The following is a 17,980-nucleotide window of genomic DNA, read 5'->3' on the forward strand; positions in this document are numbered from 1 at the left end:
CCTGACATAGTGACATAGATTGTAGATAAACTTGCCAGTCTCATTGTGTATGCATGAGATCTGCAATTTTTTCCTTTTTGATGAAAGAGCTCATTTTGCGCAAGTCCGAAACGCTCGGGCATTTTCAGAAGGAACCCCAAGAGCCTCCCGGGATCCGTGATGTAGGAATTAATAGAGCGGTGCCGCACCCTTTTTTAAAAATAACAAAAGACAGTATGCTGCACCAAAAAAAACACAAACAGAATTTTTACTTTAAATAAAAGGATTGTGCGATTCCTGGTGACGTTGGTGCGCTGGGTTGAATACAAAATAACTGAACTGAATCCAATACAAAGTAATCATTATACATATTTATATTATATATGTTACTGTACAGTTATATTACAGGTTTCAGTATTCTGATTTATTTATGCACCCTTGTTGAAACAGATTTTTGTGTTTTTTATTTAAAGTTTATTATTAAATATATTAAACATTGGACATATTTCGGTGAGTGATGCCTAAGAATTAAAGGCCCACAATGGAAAGTAAATTTTCATGAAAGACAATGTCTTGACAGAATTGAACCACCCAGAAGGTTTACATCTGAATTAATGCACAAATTGTGACCCCACCTTAAAATTGTAACTTAAATAAAAGTTTTTCACATTAGATACATTTGAGCAAGCCTAGCACATTATTTACTAATAATAAATATGACATTCACCCCTCCAGTGATGAGGAGCTCAGCCCTCTAATAGCTTCCAGCCTCCACACTGCTCACACACACAACAAATGCAGCCTCCACCCTGGCTGTCTGCTGCGTCCAGGCCAATCAGCAGCAGCCTGGAGACAGACGGACAGCGCCACGGGCCAATGAGAGAGGCGAGCTGGCTCAGATAGCACGGTGGCCGCAGCCAGTGTTGGAGGGGGCAGAGGGCGGGGCTGTGGAGTACTGCTGTGCCTGGCTGGGGCTGTGCAGGGTTTGTGTGGGTTGTGCTGGCTGTGGGGAAGGAAGGTGAAGGTGGAGGAGAGGTGCTGCTGCTGCCTGGCTCTGGACACCCAAAAGCTGAACAGGGAGGACAAACTTTCTGTAAGTCCTTTTTGAGTTCTTTATTCCTGGTTAATTATTCTGCAGCAGGCAGAGGCTCCATGAGTAGCCATTCCTAGTAGCCCCATCCTATGGGATGCTCTGCTTGCCTTTATCTCTGATCCTACCTGCACTTAACCTTGTGTGTGTGCTTTGTAATGTCCATTGCCTTTCAGTTTTAGAACTCCTTGCTAGTGCTGGGGTAGCCCTCTGCTCTATAGTCCATGGATTGCATGCAATGAATAGTGATGCTGATATGCAGTAACCTCTAGCAACCAATCACAATCCCTCACTGGTCTGCTGTGGTCATCTGATTTTTTTATTCTAGGTGTTACTGTATTCTCTACCATGCACAGAACCCCTGCTGATTGAATTTTTTATCAATAGACCATTATGGGATCTTTCCTATGGCCAATAATTGCATGGGGACATTTGACTTCTACTGATTTATTGGTGGTGGGTAATAAATATATTCTGAGCTAGTAGAATTCTTGAATTTTTGCCCTATCAGTTTTAAACTGCTGCTGCTTTGTTGCTAAATGTTACAACACTTTTATTCAAAAATATTTCCACTTATTAAAAATATTTAGTTTTTTAAATAATTTATTTATTTAAATTAAAATAAATATTTACTAAAAATATTTCCAAAGAAGTGAGTCGATTTAAAATGCTATGGTTAAGAAAAATATTGATTTAAAGTAAAATAAATAAAAGCCTTCTGAGAGCTTTATGTTTGCTTGTTGCTTTGTAGACGTGAGGGGAAATCTTCCCAAAGTTGAATAAATTCCCTAAAGTTGGCATGTGCCCCCTGTTAGAAGATTCCCCATAATTCTTGCTTAAGAAGTTCAACATTGTATCACTTTCTGCCACAGTGACAATAGGGAGCAACAAAGTAAATCCCCAAAAATGGCTATAAAAACTGGCAGAAGTTCCAACTACCCCCACCCCCTAAAAAATATGACTTTGGATACATTGTTTCAGATACATGTGTGTCAATTCAAACTATTTTAGTTTTTCTAGGGATAGGATGGGAGTTGTAGTCTGTAGATCATTTTCCCCATAAGTAGTCCTGAGGGTCTTCTCTTTGCTGATCAGACACATTTATAAAAACATGGCACAATGAGCTCTGAGAACCATGCTGGATTCTTTTACCAAAGGTCCCTTTGTCTGTGTGATCCTGGTATGGAGGACACATGATTTTGCTTTACATGTTCCTGGTATTTGTCAGAAGTTTTTAAATGCATCTGTATTGCCAGTTGAACATTAATAAAATCCAAATGTCTGCCTGCTGAGAGTAATAGGAAACCAGTCAGGACGCACACATTCAGTTAACGCTATTATCAGCAGTTGAGCTTATGTTGCCCTTGAAGTGAATTCTGATGTTGTATATCTACTGTGAGAAATGTTCCTCAAGGTATATCACGTGTGCTTGGAGAATGTGTACAATGTAGATTGTGCAAGGTAATAGTTGTTTGATCCCATTTCCAGAGGCTGTCTGTGCGTCTTAGGACAGGTTGGGCCGCATTGGGTTTTTTTTTTTCTAGAATTTTTAAAAAAGCCAAAGTACAGCACATGTGGACCTTTTTGTATAAGCACATTGTCTTTCCATTGTTCCTGCTCTGGAAAATGTGCCAAATGCATTTAGTGTGAATGGGCACTAAAACTATTTTTTTTTAATTTTTTTTTTTTTTATAAAACAAAAAAGGGTTTGGCCCAATGACTTGTTATATGCAAAGTTTTTTACTTATAGGTAGGATGAGCTGGCGTCTTATGTCTCTGATTCTCCAACATTGAGCTTTTCATGTCATATTACCTGTGTTCCTGTTTATCTGGGAATGTTTGATGTTCTTGGGCCCCTTTCAAGGGAGGATAGGGAATGTTTGTCCTGGAGGGAAAATACAACCAGGTGTCCTTTTCATGATGGGTATTGATTCCCATGTTCCAGCATCAGTTTTCGTTGCAGCTCTAGGCTTTTGGTTTTAGTACATCTCGAAGTCATGTCTAGGAGACTTCTGCCAGGTCTGAATGGATAACAAATAAAAATATAATGCCCACCATGTGTGCGTTGACTTTTGGATGGCCTGACGTGTGAATGGTGAACATGCCTAACATCTGTTAGGACTGGTCTAGCAGACAAAAATCTCCTTTCTTCCTAGCCTATTTCTCCTTCTAGCTTTACATGTTTCAGAACTGCTGATATTTTATCCCAAAACTGATTTCTCTTCTCATTTTACCAATTAGAATTGCTTTGAATGAAAAGAGTGTTGGCGACGGGAGAGATAGTTGGCTTACATCATGTACATGTATGCCCTTATGTAGGTGCATGGTTATGGTTGGAATCACCAGTAGTCTTAGGTAGCAGAAAGGTATCTAAAATCCTACAGTATTATAAGTACACTAGATCATAAAACCAGGTAAGCACATCACCCATTTCAAAGAATAATTTAATTATAAATTCCGTTGTGTGATAGCAAAATGTTTTAATTGGGGTTTGTGGTCCTGTAACACATTATTTTGTATGATGAGCAGAGACCCTCGATAGGTGAGTAGATTCTAGAATGACAAGTGATGACTCTTGTCTGCCCTTGCATTGGCCATTATTATCACTGCAGTATAGGTGATGAACAGTAGTTTTGAGAATGGAAAGCTTGTACCTGATTGTGCAGAGATTAGGTAACACGTTGCATGATATCACTTTGATAGTAAAAATCTCTTTCACAGCTATGACCACACATGGAATGGAAGTTCTGGAGTAAAGATTTTATTTAACATACCCCAATTTTTAGGGATTCATAACTATGTGTGTGGGGGTGGAGTAACCTGATAAGCAATAAGGAAGAAAAAACTTTGTTTTTGCTCATGGCAGTCTTTAACTGTTGTGAGTGTGTGGAATGTGAATGACACCACACCTTTCTTTCTAAATGCCTCATTTGATGTAAAAAGCTAAGGCGGCAGCAGATATATTAAATGATTGATCCTTTGCATTACACTAAATGATTATTTTGAGGCAGGCTGCCTGTGCGTAACTAGAGAGTACTAGGTTGGGAAAGTGGCACCATACCTAAAATATTTACAGCTGATAAGTTGATTTATTTATTTTATTTGGTTGTGATTTATTATCAGAAGAAGGTTTGCTTTTATAGTTTTTGTATTTATAGATTAGAATTCAGCTTTATTAAAAGCAGACCTAAAATCAATACATAACTCTTTAAAATCATAAAATCAATACATACCCCTTTAATAAATAAACATTTTGATCCCCTTCATACCTTTGCAGCCTGTTGCTGTATAATGCAGGGCCTAATATATAGGTTTTGTAATTATTTGTCATTTGGGCAATTTTTTTTATTTTTGTTAGACTGCTAAACCACTGCAAAGGCCCAAAAACTGGACCTGCAGCATTGTGGCACATCACGATCCACAGCATGTACAAGAAGACACTGGAATATATGCTTGTCTTAAATAAATGTTTTACTGCACGTACTGTTCACATTTTATTAATCCCTTATTCATATTTATCTTAATGGTACAACTGTAGGAGGCATATTTCAGCCACTTTGACATTCACTAAACCAATCACTGCAGCTGATTCTTCCAGGTTATGTGGTTTTAATGTCTGTGATTGATTCTATACTAGTAAATGTTTGGTGAAAGTCAAATTTGCTGCTTTATAAATCTTATTAACTATTATTAACTTGCGCTGAAATATTTGCTTGTGTTGGAAGTGCTTTTTTTTCCCTTGACCTTGTATGACCACTCAAATGGCTTCCTTTGCTGATGTAGTTAACAGATTTTAGATGCAGCATGTAATACCTGAAAACTATGCTGCAATGTAAAAAAAAAATGTAATTTGATAGCCTCAGCTCTTTAAAAAATCTAGTTCTGGGACAGTAAAAATATCTATGTAGGCTTGCAAAAAGGATTGCTTCCGTCAATCCCCAAAAACAAAGTTTTTCAGAGTCTTACAGGTATGTATTGCATGTAACAAGACATACATGTGCCTCAAAGAATTATAATCCCTATTGGGGCTAAGAATACTTGTAAAATACAGCACATCGGTTATGTTGCAAAATGCTTAGAAACTGCAGAAGTATGAATGAACACTTGCCTATTTATTTCAGAATGCCTTGACGCATTGAGCCCAATGTCAACCTTTACTATTGATTTTTTTTTTGTGTTAAAAGTGTAGATGTGACCCTGGGATTTTAAAGCTTGGCACCTCAATGACTTGTCAAAAGAACTCTTCCCATCACCCCCACAGTAGCAAATTGGTCAAGTCTTTAATGATTTCAGTAGATGAAAATCAGAACTTGTTTGGTTATCGTAGGCATTAAAATGTTAAAAAAAAACTCTTTTTTTTTTCTGTGTGGTTAAACTTTAACTTCAGCAGTGACCTTTGCTCTTGCCTTCTTCCAGCTGTGTTTAATATGAAGCTAAGTTCAGCTACACTTGAGACTTGAAACTACTTAGGAATATCAGATTTAGGCCACTATAGATCCAGGCTTCAAAACTTGGACACTTGGCTTATGTTTGATGTGGCACTCATACCAGTCAATTTTCCTTCATTTTCACAGTCAGTAGTGAAGAAGTGGGACCTATAAAGAATGAGTGTCAGGTGTGCTTGTAGCTGTGAACCATACACTCTAGTTGTCAGATGACTCATTTGCAACTCATTGAAATCAGTAGGTGGTTTTTGAAGGATTACAATTTTGTGCAAGCAAAATTCAATTTTGATGCATACAGGAAACTCGGGGAAGACTATATACTAAGTAGTTTGATTTTTCATGCAGTCATTGTTATACAGGCTTGCTACCTGTTGTACCTTGCTACCTTTTGTTGCCATTCTTCTGATCTGGGAACACTCCTGCTTGTGGTGTTGGGACATGCTTTGTGGAATACTTGCTGCATCTCTTCCATGTAGAAATTGTGTGACATATCAAATTTAGGGAACCCAATCTTCAGGATCCATTTAAATGTATGCATTGCAATATGTAAATCAAAGTACAGTCCAGTTCCGGTACCTGCACCGCATGCCCTTAAAACATTAGTTATAAAATCAATACAAAGTTTCATTAGTTTGGGTCTTTTTATTTGCCTGATCTTCAGCTCTCAGAAAGTCAGTTTGAAGAAGGGCCTTTTTTGTTGTAAATGGAAACATGATCTCAGTATCATACAAATGCTTGTAAACCAATTTAATGGACTGTCATTGAAACTTTCCTGTCTGGGGCTATGCTTTTAATGGCTTCCTCAATTCTTCATAAAAAATACCTTACATGCTATGACTATAAGATGCACTTGTCATAAAAGATGTGTAAGTAGCCAATGCTGACTGGTAAGTCAAAGTTTGTGATTCATTATTTGCATTACTAGGAGTCACTTAAGTTTGAATTCTGCAAATATGCCAGACTTCTAACGTTACTTGCTTCATGCTTGTTACAGGCCTGTGACACAAAGCAGCAAATATTAAAATAGCCAAACAAATACCATCTCTGGAAAAGGTTTTCTATAGCAGTACCAACATTTCTCACTTGACAGGTTTCCTTGAGGAAAGTTGTGTGCTGTCAAATTTGTGTGATGTTCTTTATTGTGAAAGCTGACAAGTTTGGGACAAGTGACAGTGGTGAACTGACAATGATCATACTGACTCAGCATGTGTGTTGTTTTAGGCTTTTACTTCTTGTGGCAGAGTTGTCCTAAGTTAGTAGAATCAAGTCCCATATTATTGTGTTTGTGCAATGTTTTTCCTCTGATACTATCTATGGTAGCAGAAGCTTAGGGTTAGAACCTTCTGCATGGCAGATCATCATTTTTATATTAGCATATATTAGCATAACCTTTCCTGACTCCCTTATTCATTTGTGTTGCTGCTAGTCGCCAAGCAGAGATGCCATCTTAGAGTAAGGAGAGTGGTAACATGCTATCCTACTCCACAAAGGATCATTTTTCTTTTTCTTTTCTAATTTCCATTGTGCAGTGATCAATGAAGTATATAATGTTGAGAATGTGTATTATTGCTTTACCATAGTTAGACACCTTGATTGTCATCATTTTGAGTATAAGGTTAAATCTCTTGTTCTGTAGGATGAGGGTATATAGGAGTCTGAATGGTATGTGATGGAGGGTTGAATGGTTTAGGGGTTTTATGTAGTACAACTCAGTCTTAATATAAACATATTGGGGCCTTTTCCAGGTACTGTTGGGCTTTCTCTTGGTGCTCTCAATGTCTATAATGGAAAACTGCACACCTTTTTAGAAATGGAGAGCAGATGGTGTATTAAAATAGCAAACAACCATAAACCTAAATGTGTAGTGTTAAATACAGCGTTGATGTTGCATTTACTCTGTAGATCAATGATCTTTTAAACATCTGTCCTTAGGTCAGTGAAGGCATATAGAGGCGTTAAGAAGATGAGCCCATTCACAAATAAGGTTAAAAAAGTTGGAAGATTTTTTCAAAGGAGGATTTGTCTTATTCTTGTATAAATCGGATATGGATGATGGTCTTCTTCAAATTCCCATGAAAGGCGAGCCAAACTCGTATAGAACTGCAGATTCTGACACCGTCACGTCAGACTGACAACGCATAGAAGCAGTTTCACATCCACACCAAAAAAAAAGAAAACTGGATTATTCCCAACATTTTGCTAGGATATAGTAAAGTTAGTGTACAATTAGTGGCACTGTTGGCATATGCTGTATTATGCACTATATAAGTACTTGTGTTTATTTATACTGTATATACCTAGATGTTTAGTGACATACGTAGATGTTTTAAATATAGCCCTATATCTTATATTTGTTACTAAACAAGGCAATACAGACAAGAGCTGTAGTATCTTCAAGGGTACATAATTATACCTTTTGGATGAATTTAGGCTTTAGTACATGTTAAAAATTGGGGAAGTCATTTCTACATAGTGGTGTCTCTATGAACACGTAAGGTTGGCCAAGTATTTGTGTAAACTATGGGTTACAAAGCATTACTATATCTGCTGTGTACATTAAGTGAACATGAGATGTGTTAATAAATCATTACTGAATGCTGTTACTTTTCAGCTGGAGACATACAACTCCAGTTTGGGCGATAAGACTGAATTTTAATGTTTTTACAGGTCTGCAAATGACCCCATAAATATTAAATTTCTATGAGAATTTAAACCTCTGTGCGAACATATTTCATTTTATGGCGTTCTTGTGCCTCTACCATACATACATGCAGTGATTTGATTCTTGGCATATGTGTAAGGTCTCTTCTCCTCCTTGGCATGGTTCATTGTTTCATGGAGGTGGTACGGTACAAGTCCTTGGATTTTCTGGTATAATTTAGGTTTCAAGAATACTTGCAGATAAATATCTGATGAACCAGCACCACCATTGCTTCTATCAGGAGTTGATTCTTTAAGACCTTGACGTAATAGCAACACATCATCACGGTGGCAGGCAAAACTAGGTTGCAAATTAAAAAACTTAACTGGGAACACAATTCATCCAGTGCTACCCAAGTCAAACAATATTTTGGCCTGGCTGTGTGGGTTCCAAGCCAACAACACTTGTATAAATGGTATAAACCAAACCTTTAAAAAAAAAAAGGCGAAGGATAACTTTCACTTGGGAATTCCATGAGATGCATAGCAATAAAAGCAGATGTAACTGATAAGAGTCCACTGAAAACGTCTTATGTAGATTCTTCATCATTTTGGAAAGGGTACTAGGGAGTTCCACAACTTTCTGCAAAAATATAATATTAATAAATGGCATTGAATTCAGTTACTACACATTGGGCAAGTATATTGGTAGTCATTAATTACAAAGTTCTTGCAATCTACTTTTTGGGTAGGTAATGGAATGGGGACCTCAAATCACATGACACAGATTTCAGAGAAGGCCGGGTCCTGCTTCCCAACAGTGAGCAGTGCTCACCAGCTTTGCCAATTAAATTTGCTTGGGGGTAGAGGTGTGTGTGTGTGTGTGTGTGTGTGTGTGTGTGTGTGTGTGTAAATGGGGGACACTATTGTGATTGGCTCACAGTTTTTGAAGCTCTTGTCCACGTCAGATTATCCCAAATTCTAAAATTCAAGTGGAATTGATTTTTAAGTCCCTGCTTCTGATCATCAAGATTGAATTCTTTCTTCAGTGTGATTTTTGACCATAATTAATATTAACAGGGAAATTAAAATGAAACTCAAAATATTGTTACCTGTAGGGTTGTTGTGGATCCTTTTGCACTTTTTAAGTATTTAGATATAGAGTCTAAACATCTTCATCTCTTTATACAAAATGCCAGTGCCATAATTATAAATCGGGAACAATAATCCCTGTCTTCATAATGCTGCACTGTAAGGAGTGTTACATAATCCCAGTGGAATGTGTGCAACAGAGCTAGGCTTCCTGTCTGAGGAAGGGAAGAAGGCTGTCTGTTACTTTGTATGTAGAACTTTAAAGTGTATTATGCATTTACTTTTTTTTTTACCATTTTATTTCAGGATGACAGTAGTGTACTGAAGCTAGTCTGCAATTTAAACTATTGACTATAAAGAAAGTGAAGTACACATATGTGCACAATGCCCCATTTGATGCATGCTTGTATTTATTTTTTCCAAATTAGCATTTGTGGAATGCAATAATCTTTGTTTAGTAGTACCTATGTGAAGTAAACCGTTTACTGGCTTCTGTGTTTGCATGAGCAATATTGTAACATACTTCTAGGCCAAGGTTAGAGAGGGCTTACAGTTAAAGCAGAACTAAACCAAAATATTAAAGTGCGAGCAAACAGGTTTTTTATTTCAAAGGTGACAGGATATGTTTCTTCTGCAATAAAACAAACTTATCTACATGTTCACAAATATTTAAGTAAACTCGCCTCCCCTTACTCCAGCTCAGGCATCTTCTCTGGTCTTCTTCTGGGTTTTGGATCAGTCGTCTTGATTGGCGAGGCAGGAATGATTTAACTCTTGTGCATGCTCATGCTTAGCTATGCTATGGTCATACACAAAGCTGCACATGTGCAGATTAGTGTACATGATAATGAATATTGCGAACACGTAGGCTCTTTTTTTTTATAGCTTAATAGTCACAATCCGTTTTTTAATATTGAGGTTTTAGTTGTGTTTTTTGGTCACTAAAGCTATATTCGTTCAGGCAGTACTGATACACATAACAAAATAGTAAATTAGAACTATGGTCTTTCATTAAAACAATATTAGGTTCTTGCAACATCTATATGTCCATTTACACTTCGTTTTATCTTTATATCCCTGCAAAGTCACACAGTTGTTTGGCACCTGGGCATACCTAGTCCTGCCCACTGCTCTCTGTACTGATAGCTTGGTTTCTTTTGCTCGAACCCTCTCACTGTGATCTGCAGTGCCTGTGAGTGGAGTGTGTGAGACAGAAATAAAGGAAAATTAGGCTTGATTAAGGAAGGTACAAGACAGTTGTTGTTTAGTTCCAGGATTGTGCCTTCTGTCCAATCCATCCACATGAAATTTTCATTAAACTGTATAGTTAAGGCTTAACCTTTTTATTGGGGGTTATCCTATAAAGTTTAGCCAGATACTAGAGGGAAGACACATCTATGTATACACATGAACCTCTCTTCCTTTTCACTGCTGGGAGAATGGTGGAAATGGATTCTTATACCAGATGTATATTTCTTGTATACCCCAAAGCTCACTCACATATAAATAATTTAAAACTACCGCAATAAGAAAAGGACCTATGTCCTTGTAATAGAGATAATATTTATGTAAATTGGTTCATAATAAAACCTGGAGTTTTATGAGGCTTCAAAATTGTGAGCTTGTTTAAAACATTTGGTGGATTGAAATAAACATAATTCATCTTGTTTGCATGTATGCGTTTATGCTGGCTTGTGAAAAAACATGTTTTTATAAGCGAGTGTGCTTCCTTACAACTTTTACATGATCAGATTTCAGTATGGTGTTTGATTACGATGGTCCCTGCATTCCTGCAATTCCCTACCAACTAACTGCTTTCTTTATTCAGCAGACAACCATTCTCTGCTTTCTAGATCGGTATCTCGGACTTCTGCTAATGGATGGAAAATTACTTTTTTTTTTTTTTTTTTTAAGAATCAAAGGTCTATTTATGAGAATAATTTTTAATGTACCTAAAAAAGAGAGTATATTTTTATCTTTGTAACTTTTTTCAATTATTGAAGCTCCAGACTTGGTATAATATTTTATGGGTGGTAGAAGGTGTGGGTTGCAGCTGCTGTCTCCATTGACCAGCTTTTGCTGTACAAAACCTGCACTAAACTTGGAGGCAAAGAAAAGACAAATGTTGGCTGTGCATAACCGCAAATCCTGCGCTTGTTGCAAACCTTATTCATTTAGATCCGCCTTTCCTTTATACATGGGGAAACCCTTCAAATAACTTTCAGGCCTTGGGTAACTCTGACAATAACATTATTCACATTTTACAATACAGTAGTGAGGTGGTCTGTAGGTAGGATCTCACCCTTGCAGATCACTGGTATCACTTGAACTAACCTGAGAGCCTCACATTGCTCATTGCAAGACCCCTTATTGAGAAACATGGATTTAGATGATTTGGCTTACTTGTGCATTAATTGGAGACCTATAGTTCCCCCTCATTTTATGTGACAAAGTTATAAAGCTGGTGATCACCAGCTAAATGGTGAAATAAGGACACCCTTGACCTTGCTGCATTTATAAATGTGTCCATGAGCTTCCATGATTGTTACTTTTTTAAACGCTTGCCAGATCATTATTGAATTAGTAATCACTGCAATTTACTGGCGGTTTTACTTCTTCCTCTGATCAGCAAGTTACAGATTACCAAGTAGCATACACCACTTTGATGGTGTTAGTGTGGACAATTTTGCCATGATCATCTCTAAAGTAGCATTTTAAATGAATGGGTGGCTCTTTTAAATACAGTCATTGGATAATTTATTTGAGTGGATTACATTTCTGATTGGCACATAATTGCGGTTCATTTTTAAAATAAAGAGGGGCATGAAAAAGTGGTGATATCTCTTGAATGAAGGTTAAAACTGCAGCAAACCTAGTTTTATTTTTTAATTGACTTTTTTATTTTGTTCTTGTTTTTTTGATGGAGTTCTGATTTTTATTTTCTATTTGGATTTAACTTTAATGCCACTGGACAGTATACCTTCTCACATTAATTCAGAAGGAAATTGCAATTGGAGAACAAAAACACGTTTGTAATGAAGTTTTCCTCTGCTTACTGTATGTTTCACAATCTCTGGCGTCAGGTTCTCTTTTGATTCCTACATTTAGACATTCACTCTGCCTTTCCATGTGCCTCACCTATAGCTGTGGTGTTTACACTGCATACATGTTTAGGTCAGAGAGCCCTAGCACAAGAATTTTTTTCCTGATCTGGTGTGTAGTAAGGTGCCCTTGAGACATTTTTTCACTACATACATATTAAGATACCTGTTTGCATAGTGTCACCTAATTGTTGGGGGCTGAACATGTGGTCAGGCAGAGGGACTGGTTGGTCTTCTCCAAATGAGTATCATTATTTCGCAGTGAGCATGGGACTCCCTGCCATGGTTGTGTTGGACCAAGCTGCCTGAAAGATTTTAGAACTTTTTGCATAAACTTTTCGAGCTTTAATCATATAGGTGAGGATACTATTGGAGTGGTTTTGAATTATTACAATTGATTTATATTTATAATGTGTTGATGCAAACTAAACATTGGGTAGTGATTAAAGCATGGTTTTTCTTAACTTCCAACCAGATTATATATAGATTTGGCCCTCCTTATACTAACACTTATATTTTACCATAATCAGCATATTTTCTTTGAGAATTTGCTTTATTAAGTTTAGTTGGACTTTAAGAATTGCAGACTTCCATTTAGGGATACAGTGTAGTCACCCCAAACATTAACTATGGTTGTCACCCAGCCTTCTTTTCTGGATCAGACTACAAACACAGTTTTTGTTCTTGGGTCCAGGCATCCATATAATGTGATGTAAGGTGACATTTGTGTGAATGGGCTTTATGCATTTGTCCATGCTCTTGGTTGCAGTTGTGTCTGCAAATGTTTCTTGATTTGCCGACACTTCTGTAATACATACAAAACACTTCTGTGTTCTCCCAACAACTGTTCTGCACACGTGGCCAGTAAATAGGCAATGTGATGGACAGTACTGCTGGATGTGATCTAAAACAGGTGTTGGAAGGAAATCTTCAGCCTAAAATAGAACACTTTCAACAAAAGCTGCAAAAATCAATTGTAATCTTCATGCAAGCAACATAAAACTGTAAAAGTATATAGGTGAATTTTTATGCTTGGGACCAATTAATGCTAGTAAACCTGGTTATTCACTAATAGCTTTGTGTGACTGATTGAGTGATATCTAGAGTGAAATTACTTGGGACCGCAATAGCTTGATGGAAAGTAAATTTTGATGTATATGATGTATGATCCCCTAGTGTATTGGCCCATTATGGGACGCTTGTTTTAAAAGTTGTCTCCGCCAGAAAAGCAATCTTATCTTCATTATTTCACCACTGCCATCATTTTCACGGAGTCCACAATTTTCAGCCAATCAATGCGTCTGCCATAGGTTTCAACCACTTCCTATATTTGTAGCCAAAAAATAGCTACGTATGTATATGTGTATAGCCATGGCTTTAAAAATATTTTTTTTTTCTTAATTTTTTCCTAATTATCATAATAGAAGTGCATATATATATATATATATATATATATATATATATATATATATATATATATATACACACACACACACACAGTCCAGTCCAAAGGTGGTAAGTGGACTTAAAAATAAAGATGAAACTGCTGCAGAGAAAGTGCAGGACCTCTCCCCACTCTTAAGGGTTTAAATCTTAGGACAAAAAAAATGGTCAATACAATTGAGCAGAACAACGATCATGGTGATTTTATCTGCCAATTTGCTCTTTTAGGTACAGTGAGAAACAAAACTATATTTTTACATATAGTGTAATATAACCCATCATTTTTTTACCTCATGGATCAGCCATGTTACATTGGGCACAGTCCCACCACCAGTTCACTGTAGGAACAATTTGCCCCACATTCTGTGGTATTGATGCTTTATGTATATTACATGGAATATCCCTCACTCTATTTGCAGATAATGTAGATTATGAATACCGTAATCCCATCAAGGTTTTGCATTCATTAGAGTGTTTGGATGACTAACTGTTTGCACAGTGGCTATTGTCAATATCTCCGGCAAAGCAATTTGCACACCTGTTACCATGTGAGCTGGCTGTTTCTGTGCATAGCGTGTTGTGCCGTTGCTAGCATAAGTCATGTGATAGTGTGCAGTTTGATGGATCGGTAGAAGATGATAGTGGCTTACGTCAATCATTAACTTGTGCTGTTGTGTCACAGAGTGAAGTATACTTTTGGGAGTTGTTACCAAACCCTGATAAATGCATTCCAAATTACTTTTTCACCTTATATGGATGCAAATGTGCTAAACCAAATACTGAGGATTTCACTGCAGTAGCACAACCATTGTTTTAGATGTTTGTAGTGATAAGTGACGCTATAAAGTTTTATGATGGTGATATCAGGGAAGCCGATATCACAATTTCAGCCAATTCATTTACAGTTGCATAAACAATCAACTAGATCAAGAAGGCAAGTTACCCAAGTTCCCATTTTATGGTCAGTGTTCTCCTCAGCACCTTCTAGCTGGGCGCACCACCCGCAACTTTTCAGTGACCCTTTTTTTGGGTGGTTACTGAATGTGATGGCTGTTTTTGGGTGGTTACTGAAAAGTTGAGTATACAGGGGTTACCACCCGCCTTTAGCTTCTTCCTTCCCAGCTTAAATACATTTGGTGAGAACACTGATGATGATTTAAATTGTTGGCTTTCCTAATTTGTCGTTGTGATTGCAGGTCTTGAAATCATGTCCGTTTTGAAATTGAACTTAAACTAAGAAGATGTTTTCAGATTTATTCCTATTTAGTCATATTGTATGAAAGCCTTTGAATACTTTCCTATCAACCTTTGGGGGATAGAGATTGTCAATGGTGTACAAAAAAATCTTTAAAATGGGCAAATTAAACTTTATCTTCAGAGTATGGCTCATATTTTTTAGTTTACACAGAGCGATAACCATTTTCTTTTCTTTGCTATAAATAAGTCAAAATTTTGGCCTCACCCAGATAAAATAACTGGTCTATTCTTGGCTAAAATGCTGTCTGCTAAAAAGTGTATTCCCGTGAAGGTTTAAATCTGGTATTGAATAAAAACCAACACTCCCTTAGTCATGTCACAGTATTGCTAAACTTGAATATATCATAAATAAAGCAATTGGTTCTTTCCAATCCTGTCTTTTCTGTTCTGTTGTGTCTGTCTGCATTCTAGAAAACATCTATTGTATGCCCTGAACACATCATTTTGTTTTCGGTTAAGCTGATGAATACATTCAGTGTAAAGCCGTTCCTTGTTTGAGAATTCCCCCAATGAAATTTCATTGGCACATCATATAATATTGGTGAGCATTAAAGAGGCGAATAACGTAATAACGAAATGTATTTATTATGGGGGTATCCCACAACAAGGCTGCAGATCCAAGAAAGATCATCGAGGTGCAGATTTCCTCACAAGTAGAGCAGATAGGAACTATAAATACCTATCTTTAAATGAAGGCACAAGGGAAATATCAAACCCCAGAGGCTCTCATTATCGCCTCTAGACAACCCTATTATCTCAGGCAATCCTTTAATCAAGAGCATGTCTTGTATTAACTACCATTTGTGTTCTTCTTGTAGGGTGAATATGACATATTACTTCCTATGTAAGGCTTCCAATCTGCTTCCTAGTTATTACAGTTGTTCCTTGTGATCAAGAATTTTTTGTACCATCTACTTGTTTGCTATTTAATTGGTATCAGGATTATTTTTAACTTTTTATTGCAATCAAATCTTGATTGTGACACTAAGAGATCAGTTTATAAATTAGTGAATCTTACGTTCCCTGAAACTTTCCTTGGTGGGGAAGGCCTGGAAGGTTTTCCATCAGGGATTGTTTTCATGAATATCAGATTCCGTGTCCCCCCACCCTCAAATATTTCCATGATGGTGAACCAATTTTTTTTAGGTTTAGCACCTTCATTGTTTTGCAGATAAGGTGAGGCTACTATTCATGATATTCAGACAGGTTTGCTTATGCAATGATATGACTCCTCTTCCCATCTGTTCAGTGTGTCATTTTCTTACACCCACATATGTCCTACAAATTTGTGCTTGTACTCCCACTATCTTATGTAATATTGCTATTCACAATGTAAATAAGATGATAATAAAGGTTTTTGTAAAGGTTATACCATGCTCATATATAATTAATGTGGTGTATAATAATTAATGGTGTCATACAGAGCATAGTAATCCATGACAACTCAACTTTAGTCAACACAAGGCACATCAGAAGATAAACTGTATTGGTGACTGTGCCATAGGCATATTTATATTTTATTTTAGGTGGGTGAATAAGAAATTATGCTTCTTTAAACATCCAGCTGATGGAGCCTTCTGCTTCTCTTCATCTTCTTTTCCACCTGTTTTACAGAGCTCAGTAGCTCATGCTGATTTATAACACACATGGACACGGGTTAACAGTGACATGCTGGGTTAATGTCTGCAGAAAGTATTTGTACTGTACATTTTCTATAGTTCTCATGTACTCTCAATAATTTTATACCTATGTATGTAGTAAAGATTATTTACATGCAGCAAAGCAACCCTAAATCATTGTAGTTTTTTTTTTTTTTTTTTTAAGCCTGTAGTTTGTGTTTGGGAGTTAAAAAAAAAATGATTAGCTGGGTACAAACTGCAGTAGAGTAGAAACAACGTTTTTCCAATTAATTGGCTATAATTTAAAAGAGAATATGATATCTACAAAGTATACATTATAACAACAACTGTAGGTCATATAAAATATAGGCATATACTGTGAAATCAAAGCATTGCTCTGAAATCTTTTTTCCATAAAGTGCACAGATGGCAGAACATAGGATCATGTCTTGCATGGCATTGCCCAGGCATGTTTGATTGCTCATGAACAAGAATTGTCATGTAACACAGGGTACACGTGCACAATTTTCCATCGCTGGAAACAAGCTTTCACAAAGACAGATGAACGAACGAGTGCTGCACACACAGCACCATTCTGTTCTATGGAGGGGGGAGAACGCGCAAGTGACGCCCCACTGTGCTCTTCTCCGATTAAATGTACAGCAGCCGTTCTCTTTTGGTCATTCATGAATCTGTCGAGGGATCCATGAGCGACGTTGGACGACCGCTGTACGCTCGTCAGATTCGATTTGAGCATTTGTATTGAGCGAAAATCATCTCGTGTGTACAAAGCCTAAGACTGGAGGGGAATTCATTGGACACCTGGTTTATTGGTGAGTTGTTTAGTGTGTCTCCAAACAAGCTTTTCATTGTGTAATTGGGTCATCACATGTGCATGGTCTTCTGATCTTTTGATGGTGTGCAAATCTTGCAGTTTTTACAGTCAAAATGGCGGCATTGCCACAATTTATTTTATTTCTTTTCTATGCTCTTCCAGATTGTTTTTTGTCAAATTTGTGACCATTCAGAGTGGCTGCATTGTTCCATATACTTTGTATAGATTTTCTACTCAGGTTAACTTCTTTCTCTTTGAAACAAAGTAGCATCTCATAAAGTTTTGTTGCACCAGGCTTTGTCTTTGTTTACTTCCTACAAATCTGGCATTTACATGTTGCTGTGTTAGATTTTGATGTGGGAATACATTCCAGACGGTATAAAATAGAATGGGGTTGCCTAGTGCAAGTTTCTGAAGAATGATGAATGGTCCTCGATGACCTTGGGCTCACTATACACAATTCAATTTAATGTTCCTTT

General features: G+C 37.0%; 1 protein-coding gene across 1 annotated transcript in view; it reads left to right on the forward strand.

Annotated features, from left to right (window-relative positions):
• Nucleotides 1–952: 952 nt before the first annotated feature.
• The window catches only part of PLS3 (plastin 3), a gene marked incomplete at its 3' end in the record, with an annotated part of 59,381 nt that continues 42,353 nt past the window's right edge, over nucleotides 953–17,980 (forward strand). The window contains 1 exon segment of the mRNA XM_072431008.1: nucleotides 953–1,072.

The sequence above is a fragment of the Pyxicephalus adspersus genome, chromosome Z (assembly GCF_032062135.1).
Source record: "Pyxicephalus adspersus chromosome Z, UCB_Pads_2.0, whole genome shotgun sequence".
Classification (NCBI taxonomy): Eukaryota; Metazoa; Chordata; class Amphibia; order Anura; family Pyxicephalidae; genus Pyxicephalus; species Pyxicephalus adspersus.